Source organism: Bidens hawaiensis, unplaced genomic scaffold, assembly GCF_021521415.1.
Source record: "Bidens hawaiensis isolate Kalapana, Puna unplaced genomic scaffold, B.hawaiensis_p1.1 tig00029316_1, whole genome shotgun sequence".
Lineage (NCBI taxonomy): Eukaryota > Viridiplantae > Streptophyta > Magnoliopsida > Asterales > Asteraceae > Bidens > Bidens hawaiensis.
Window position 1 is genome coordinate 106,674 of NW_027494843.1, and position 10,440 is coordinate 117,113.

The 10,440-nt window shown below is 35.8% G+C and overlaps 1 pseudogene; it reads left to right on the forward strand.

Annotated features, from left to right (window-relative positions):
• Positions 1–4,071: 4,071 nt before the first annotated feature.
• LOC143578655 (receptor-like protein EIX2) lies at positions 4,072–9,301 on the forward strand (annotated as a pseudogene).
• The last annotated feature ends 1,139 nt before the right edge of the window (positions 9,302–10,440 follow it).

Sequence of the window (10,440 nt, forward strand, 5' to 3'; positions counted from 1 at the left end):
TGTGTGTGTGTGTGTGTGTGTAGGGATGTGATCTAAAGAGAACTCCTCTTCAAAAGAGAACTGCAGAACTAATAAAAATTAATTTTAACTTTTTTTAAAAAAATATTTTGCGATTTTTTTTTCTTTCCTCATTCTAATAAGATGATATTGTTCCTAAAAAAAATCCGTCTCTTTAATGCATATGTGCACTAATGTGTATTACATATATACAATAGTGTTTTATTGCATATAATACAACACAATTGCATTATACAATACACAATATTGAATATATGTAAATACAACACTAATAATTGTACTCAAAACACACTATCACATATACGTAATACAACACTAATGCATATATGTACTATACTGATTTTTTTTTGTATTTTTAGATATAATATAACACTATTGCACTAATACAATACAAAAAATTACATATATGTTATTCAACACTATTGCACATATCAAACTACACACTAGTGCACATATGCAATAAAAAAAGTCGATGTATTGCATATGTGCACTACAACGAGTTTTATTATTATTATTATTATTATTATTATTATTTTTGAGTGAATGATAACAAAATATAAGAATAATAGCAAAAACGAAAATTTAAAAATATTTTTTTTAATTAAATTAAAAATATTTCTTTATTAGTTCTCTAGTTCTCTCTTTAAGAAGAAGTTCTCTTTTGATCATCTCCCTATATATATACACACACACACACATATATATATAGGGGAAAGTTAACGTACAAATGAAATTAACGTGCTAAACGTGAGAATCAAGTAGAGTAATTATATATACAAGTAGAGTAATTATGTAATTACATCATAGAGTAATTACTCTATGATGTAATTACATAATTACTCTCATTGTATATATAATTACTCTACTTGATTCTCATGTTTAACACGTTAATTTCATTTGTATTTGATCCAAACCCTATATATATATATATATATATATATATATATATATATATATATATATATATATATATATATATATATATATATATATATATGGGTGGGATTTAGAGAGAACTCCTTTTAAAGAGAGAACTAGAGAAGTAACAAAAACTAATAAAAAACTATTTTTAACTTTTTTTAAAAAAATATTCTGCGATTTTTTCTTCTTTCCTCCTAATAAGATGATATTGTTCCTAAAAAAACGGCGATGTAGTGCGTTTGTGCACTAATGTGTATTGCATATATACAATAGTGTTTTATTTCATATAATACAACATAATTGCCTTATACAATACACACTATTGAATATATGCAAATACAAACACTAATAAAGTAATAATTGTACTCAAAACAAACTATCGCATATACGTAATACAACACTAATGCACATATGCGCTATAATGTTTTTTTTGGTATTTTTGTATATAATATAACATTATTGCACTAATACAATACAAAATATTGTATATATGCTATTCAACATTATTGCACATATCAAAATACACACTAGTGCACATATGTAATAAAAAAATCGATGTATTGCATATGTGCACTACAACGAGTTTTTTTTTTTTATTTTTTAATTTTTTTATTTTTCGAGTAAATGGTATTGATATAAGAATAATGGAAAAAACGGAAATCTAATTTTTTTTAATTAAATTAAAAATATTTCTTTATTAGTTCTCTAGTTCTCTTTTTAAAAAGTTCTCTCTTGATTATCTCCCTATATATATATGATGTGATTAGACAATATTGGGCTATAAACTACTACACCCTAAAATGAAAATCGCCCACATTGCTGATATGGCGGCACGTGCTAAAAATTGTCCCTGAACGTAGCTCCTCCATGGCTCCACTACACATAATTGTAGGTGGGTGGAGGTGGAGGTGGCTCAGGCTAGTTGGGTGGCTGTGGTATTGAAGGTTGGTTTTTTTACAAGTTGCGTACACATGCTTCTATATTATTATTGATTTCGACATATCACTTTTAATTGTAGAAGAGTGCCCAGGAAATACATAGGGATAATTATGGATATGTATAACAGGAGTGAAACAAATGTCCGTGCGCCAGTGGGGGATACTGATTTCTTTCCTGTAGAGGTAGGTCTTCACCAGGGGTCAGCGTTGAGCCCGTTTCTTTTTGCAGTAGTCTTGGATGAGTTGCCAAAGTCGATTCAGGGGACTCTCCCGTGGTGCATGATGTTCGCAGACGATATTGTGTTACTTGCTAAGAAAAAACAAGATCTAAACATGAGGCTTGAGGAGTGGCGAACAACCTTAGAGACAAAAGGTTTAAAGATTAGCCGATCTAAGACGGAGTACCTCCACTGTGATTTTAGTGGGATAAACGACAATGAAGACGCACAGATCACAATTGAAGGGCAGGTGGTCCCGCAAGTAACGAAGTTCAAGTATTTAGGATCATTTGTACAGAGCGATGGGGAATTAGACAGTGATGTGACCCACCGAGTTCAGGTAGGATGGTGTAGATGGAAAGCAGCCACAGGTATATTGTGCGACAAGAGTTTCCCGATTAAACTAAAGGGAAAATTCTATAGGGTGGCAGTTAGACCTGCAATGCTATATAGAACAGATTGTTGGGCCATCAAGAAGGCACAAGTGCGGAAGATGGAGGTAGCAGAAATGAGAATGTTGCGTTGGATGTGTGGGCACACAAGGCTAGACCGAATAAGAAACGTTGTGTTTCGCGAGAGATTAAGGGTGGCGAACATAGCAGACAAGATAAGATAGTGGAGATTGAGATGGTTTGGACATGTAAAGAGAAGACAGACGACGAATCCTGTTAGATCCGTAGAAAACATTACTATAGAGAGGAGGAGGGGTAGAGGACGACCGAAATTGACTTGGGATGAGAGGATTAGGCATGATTTGATAGACCTAAACCTCTCCGAGGACATGGTTGATGATAGGAATTCGTGGAGAAGTAGAATTAAAGTTAAGGATTTTTAGAGAGAATTGAATACCTTAGGGCTTAGACTTAACTTATTTAGGTCACATACCATAATGGTATTTCCCTTACATATATTATTATTATTATTATTATTATTATTATAATTATTATTAGCTTTTATATAGCTGTTAAACTGTGATCTTATTATTAATATTATTATAATTAGTAGTAGTTTTTATATAACTGTTAAACTTTGATTTCCTTTATTTTGCTTCATACACATGTACTTAGAGCCGATGGTCTCTCTGGAAGCCACCTCTTTATTCCTTTGGATAGAGGTACGGTGTGCCTACATCCCACCCTCCCCAGACCCTACTTATAGCTTTGCTGTCGGTGGGATTTTACTGGGCATGATTGATTGACTTTTAATTGTACCATAAATGAACTTCAGAATTTATTAAAATTTATTTATTATAATCTATAAACCAAATAAATAACAATAAATTTTATTAGTTTGTGACTTACAGTTTGACAGGGGTGCAAATTAATGAGTCAAGCCACTCATGAAATATTTGTCTCGGATCGATAAAAAGCTCGAAACAAACCAAGTTTTCTCAAGCCGAGAGCTTCAAATAAAGTTCATTTAGTTATCGAGCCCGAGCTCGAGTATTGTATGGAGAGCTCGTTTAGGCTTGTCGAGTCTTAACGAGCCTTGGCTAATTTTTTTTAGTTTACTTATGTTATACTTCTATGTATTAATTTCACACTATAAAACCGAGCGTAGACTCATTTAAAGTTTTTCTCGAAAAATATATAAATAATTAAAAACGTATATAAATTAATAAACTAGCATGGGCATAAAAAAAATAGATCATGGGCCGAACTCGAGTTTTAAAAAATGAGCTCAAAACGAGCCGAGTTCAAGCCTTAACAAGTTAAAACGAGCTAAGCTTGAGCTCAACTAGCTGAGACCCTTACAGTTTGAGAATAAAGTTTTATTGAATAATTCATTTATTCGATGGTCTTTAGTCACATATGGTGGCTCAAGTAAACACTACATGAGTACACGCACATGGGTTGTTGACTATCGACATAGTTACATCAGACACCAAACCCCTATCATAAATACGAAGTATAGACATCCAATTTGATTTTGGTTGCTTCAAACTTGAGTTTATCAATACAGTTTGAATCAGCATAATGAAAAGTACTATTTGCAAAAACAATCAGCATCTTCTTTTGTTTGTGTTATCACTCTTCTTGTTATGGCTGAAGATTACAAGTGTCACCCCTCTTGATCAACTGGTAGTAGAAGGTGGAGCTACTAATTATAAGTGCACCAACAAGGAGAGAGATGCACTTCTTCATTTTAAATCATACATTCATCAAGACCCTCATGATCTCCTCTCTACATGGACAACCGAAGAAGCAACCGATGATTGTTGTAAATGGAAGGGAGTCACGTGCAATAACCATTCCCGTGTCACAATCCTTGACTTGGGCTTTGTTGATCTTATAGGTGAGATTAGCCCTTCATTGCTTAACTTAACTTACTTGAATCGTCTTGGCCTTTCAGGGAATTCTTTCAAGGGATCAATTCCCGTATTCATTGGTTCCATGACTCAATTAAGACATCTTGACCTTAGTTCGAATGATTTTACTGGAACCATTCCTCCAGAACTTGGAAACCTTACAAACTTGCAAGAGCTTTCACTTGGATATCTCGGAGGATGTATAGTTGAAAATTTGAATTGGGTGTCTCAAATGTCACATTTGGAGACACTCTTTATCGGAGATATTTCCCTATCCAAAGTAAATAATTGGGTAGATGTTGTTCTAAGTCTAAAGAAACTATCATACTTAATTTTACATGGATGTGACCTCTCACACGTCACGCATCCATATTCGTATTCATATTTCAACTCTTCTTCCTCTATTGCTAGACTTGTTCTCACAAACAACAATCTCAACTCGTCTATGTATCATTGGTTGTTCCCGTTAACTAGCAATAGACTTGTAGATCTTGATCTCTCTAGCAACAAGTTAGATGGGATACCTGAATATTTTGGAAATCTTTGTAGTTTGGAAACTTTACATTTTGAAGAGAACTCTGTGCCTGTCATATTTTCCAATTTCATGAACAAGTTTTCTGGTTGCACGTCAGTAAATTTACAAAAATTGTATGCTCGAAGTAGCCTGTTGACAGGGGCATTATCAGATGATATCCAAAAGTTTTCATCCTTGCAAACATTAGATCTCTTTGATAATCAATTAAATGGAACTATAAGTGAAAAAGTGTGGAAGCTTCCCAAGCTCGGATATCTTGACGTTTCTTTTAATTCCATTGAATTTGCCATATCTGGAAATATGGATATTTCAAGCATGGATCTCTCCGAAAGTTCACTTACATTTGTTATGTTGAGTTCTTGCATTCTAGGGCCTGTCTTCCCCAAATGGATTCAAACACTAAAAAATCTTATATATCTTGATATTTCGAATACCAGTATATCTGATACGATTCCAATGGAGTTTTGGAAAGTGTGGCCTTCTCAATTGGCATATTTAAGTCTCTCTTCCAACAACATCACTGGGAAAGTAACAGATTTGAAATCAAATTTCAACCCTTCTGTTCCAACCATAGATTTAAGTTCTAACAACTTTTATGGCCCTATACCGAATGTTCCTTCTTGTATGCAAATATTAGACCTTTCCAATAACAAATTCTATGGAGGAATCTCGTTTTTGTGTGAAATTGCTAATGGGTCTTTAACCTCTCTAGATCTATCCAACAATTCATTGACATGTAAGGCCCCGAACCCGGTAGCCTTACTTTAGCGTCGGATTTACTCATAAACACAGTTCTTACAAATCAGAGTTCATTAAAACTTTCGCGGAATATAAAAACTTTCATGAAACGTTACAACAATCCAAAACTTGCCTTAATTAAACATTCTTGTCATTCAAAATAAACGTCAATTACATTAAAACATCTTGAGTCTTCAAATGCCAGTCTCCTATTCGCCCACCATGTGCCCGCTCAAGCTAGTTGTCTCATTCTACTCACCTGCGTGCATACTAAAAGTCAGCTATGCTGAGTGAGTTCTAGTTAATCGGACGCCATACAATACATACACATACATACATATCCGAATATACATATCCATACCTAACTAGTTACCCTTCTGTTCTACATACATACTTACTACCATACATACATATCTACAATCACTAACCTCAGTCTACCGAGAGTACGTTCATAGTCCGCCGTCTATACCTGTACTCAAGGTCGTGAACACGTAAAAGGTCCGCAGTCCTTACCTATGTTCACCATTTATGGTACGTGCAAGGTCCGCAGTCCTTCCCTATACCATCCTACATCCACAACACGTACAAGGTCCACAGTCCTTCCCTATGTTGCAACCTAAACCATAGCACGTACGAGGTCCGCAATCCTCCCCTATGCTACCACAATACAAATACAGCACATATAAGGTCCACAGTCCTTTCCTATGCTGGTGCCTATCTATAATACGTATAAGGTCCGCAGTCCTTAACTACGTTGTCGTCTATTATCTGTAACACGTATAAGGCCCACCGTCCCTATCTACGTTTACATCTATCATCTACATTACGTATAAGGCCCGCAGTCCTTAACTACGCCATCACCAGTCGAGTCTATGTCCGACAAAAGCTAGAGGGATTTGCCATCCTAACTTACTATGTCGAACGTAGAACTCACATACCATTCGTGTACCTGTATACACATACTTCACATATACAATAATTACATTATAGCATAAGAACACTCTAGGCGTTCTTTACATCATTCATTTAACAACCATACCTCTTGTCGATACGTGCAATATCCGAAGATCGTTCACGCCCCGACAAGTATTCATTTGTAATGTTCATACATCTTCGATATATAATATTCGTACATTTATTTTTGACCTGACAGTACGCGCAATATCCGAAGATCGTTCGCGTACCGACAAGCAATCATTCATATCCATCACATATATCACATATGGCATACACTTATCACTTAGGATAAATGTATTAACAACACATCGAGTATGCACACAGCCCCAAAAACATAACACATAAATGGGGCTAGAAACTCACCTGAATCCTGTTACGCTCTCCGTTAATCGTTATTCCCTTCTTGAGCTGTGCACGGCTAACTGTATAATATTTACATGTATCAATTAACTACTACTACTCATGTCGTATTTCTATCTTTATACAACCCACAACGAACGGGGGTCCGGGGGCAGTGCCCCTGGCAGCGGGGTCTAGGGGCGGCAGCCCCTAGCAGGGTCCAAGGGGCAGAGCCCCTGGCTGGGGTCGAGCTGCCAGGTCAGCTTGGAAAAATTTTATTTACATTAACTGTCTTAACACATTTTCCATTAGGTTTTTAATTTATTTTCTAATCGAACTTGACTTTAGGCGAAGTTAAACCTTAGGCGAACTTAGCTTTAGGCGAACTTAGCTTTAGGCGAAGTTAAACCTTAGGCGAACTTAGCTTTAGGCGAAGTTAAACCTTAGGCGAACTTAGCTTTTAGGCGAAGTTAAACCTTAGGCGAACTTAGCTTTAGGCGAAGTTAAACCTTAGGCGAACTTAGCTTTAGGCGAAGGTACCAGCTAGGCGAACTTGGCCGTAGGCGAAGTTAAGCTTTGAAGGCGAAGTTATCAGTTTGCAGGCGAAGTTATCAGTTTGCAGGCGAAGTTGCCCAGTTCAGCTACGGGTTTGGTTTTTATCAAGCATATTGGCGATTTTAATACCCTTGTTATGGTTCGACATCACTCACTAACGTTCCCTAACCATTTCGTTCGTATATATATCCCGTATATACTATAAAGCTTGGATCTTTAAGCTTAAGGACATTCAATAAAACATAAACTTTAAAGGTCAAGAACATACCTTTTGTGCTCGTTTGGATCTCGTTTAACTTGTTTAATCACAACTAATCGTTTACTCTCTCTCGGATCTTGCTCGTTTCTCTCCCTCGGCCGCCGGCCGTATATGGCGGTGTGTGGTGTGTGTGTGTTTTGGAGTGTGTAGAGATTATGATGGAAATGAAATGAGGGTTTAGGGTTTTAGGTTGGTTTAGGGGATATTTATATCCCTTAAAGCCCATGGACCTAAAGCCCATTCTCATTTAACCCATCTCAAGTAATCTGAATCCATGATCCGTTCTTTACTCGATATTAATTAATTAATAACGCGGAAATCACTAAACGTAACTTTCTTTATTCAACATTATAAATTTTAGGATGTTACATTGACAGGACCAATTCCAGATTGTTTGTGGCATTTCAGAGGACTACAAGTTCTCAATCTCGGACAAAACAATTTTTCTGGAAGACTTCCTGCATCTATTGAGTATCTAATCAGTCTTGAGGCTTTGTATTTATACAATAACAACTTCTCGGGGAAATTGCCTTTATCTATACAGAGTTGCACCAAGTTAACCTTTTTACATTTGGGTACTAACAAATTTTCTGGCCCCGTGCCTATTTGGATAGGGGAAAATTTATCAGGGTTGTATGCTTTCAGCCTAAAATCAAATAATTTTTTTGGAACCATCCCTTTAGAACTATGTCATTTAGTAAATCTACAGATTTTAGACTTGTCAATGAACAACCTTATTGGAACCATCCCTTCATGTCTCAGTAATATTACTGCCATGGTTCAAAATGGATCTTCGTTTGACAAAAATGTGCACCATTATTCATGGGGTACCTTTACCAGTGAGTATGAAGACCGTGCGATGATCCAGTGGCAAGGTAGAGTGCGTGAATTTAGCAGCACTTTAGGATTATTGAAGAGTATCGATTTATCATGCAACAATCTAGAAGGAAATATCCCATTTGAACTTATGGATCTCCATGAGCTGATTGCACTGAACTTGTCAAACAATGCTCTACTTGGGGAGATTCCACAGAAAATTGGATGATGAAACTTGTAACCTTGGATTTATCTAGTAATAATCTTACAGGACGGATACCATCAAGCATGTCTCAGATGACTTTACTAAGTTATCTTGATGTGTCACATAATAACTTGTTTGGAAGAATTCCATCTAGCACTCAACTTCAGTCCTTTGAACCTTCAAGGTACACTGGAAATCCAAGACTATGTGGACTTCCATTGACCAAATATTGCCCCGGGGATAAACAGTCGCATGTGCCACCTCATATTGATCGAGGTGAAGGTGGAGATGATGGCATGGAGGATGTTCGGAGATGGTTTTATATTGGCGGGGCTAGTGGCTTTGTAACTGGATTTTGGATGGCATGCGGGGCTTTGCTTTTCAATCTCCCTGGGAGGAATGCTTTGTTTCATTTTCTTGATGGGTTGAAAGATTGGGCTTATGTAAAGACGACGGCATCCATTGCAAAATTACAAAGGGCTCAACATCCGTAGTTGTAGTTTGTATTTCATTCTTTGTTTTGATGTGAAATGTGATGTAAGACATCAATACACCTTGGTCTATGAATAAAATCGTCGCCAATACCATGGGTGGCCATTCCTTGGATTGTGTAAAATAGGATATCATGTAGTGTAGAAGCATGAGTTACAAGTGTAGTTTAATATGATATCTTTTTAGTCTTCTAGACCAAACCTCTATCTTTGCCACCCATTAGCATCAATAACCGCTTCCTTCATGTTTTTCATTCACTTTGTCTATACTCAGTTAAGTCGGTTATGGTTTATTTTGAATCTTAATTGGTTTTCTGCCTAATCGTATGATGATCGTCGTCAAGTCATTCAAAAACTCAATTAGCCTAAATAGTTAGCATGAAGTAGGGGTACTTTATCCACGATTAATTAAGAATTAAACTAGTGTTAATCTTAACTGCATATAAATTAAGAAAGATGAACAAATGGTTGAAGAACGAACACGGCAATCAAATTTGAGTTAGGTTTGAACTTTGAAATCACATTGTGTAACCTGAATCTCTAAACCAGTTATGGAAATTATATAGCCATAACTTTGATTAAAAGTATTAATGAAGGACTTACAAATTGTATGTCTAATATGTTATGAATAAACACCAAAATGATTAAATTAAACAAGGTCTCATTCAAACACCTGCATATTAACATAACCTTCCGACATATATCTAGACATTTAAGTCGATAAACTAAGATACATGAAGTGATTTCAATCAGCACGTATTTGAACAAACAAACACTTGAATTACACAAATGAAAACATCAAATTCTTCAAAAGCCATTAACAAACACAAAATAATCATGTCCAAAGTAGATTAAAAGTTAGATTGAACATAATGACAACAAAAACCTTAAATCAAGTTGTGATCACAAAAGCAAACTACTAAACGATGCATGTAAACGATATAAAGGTTTTGTAAAATGATAAGCAATAATTACTATGATCAGACTTGATCTGCGCCGTGCCCAACCATTCTGCGAACGGCCTTAAAGGGCTTTGTGACACTCCGCTAAACAGGTCTTTTTCCGTACAATGTTTAATTATGATTTCTTAACGTTAATTCCCACATGACTAAATTTTGTTAAGTTTAATCACGACAAGTCTA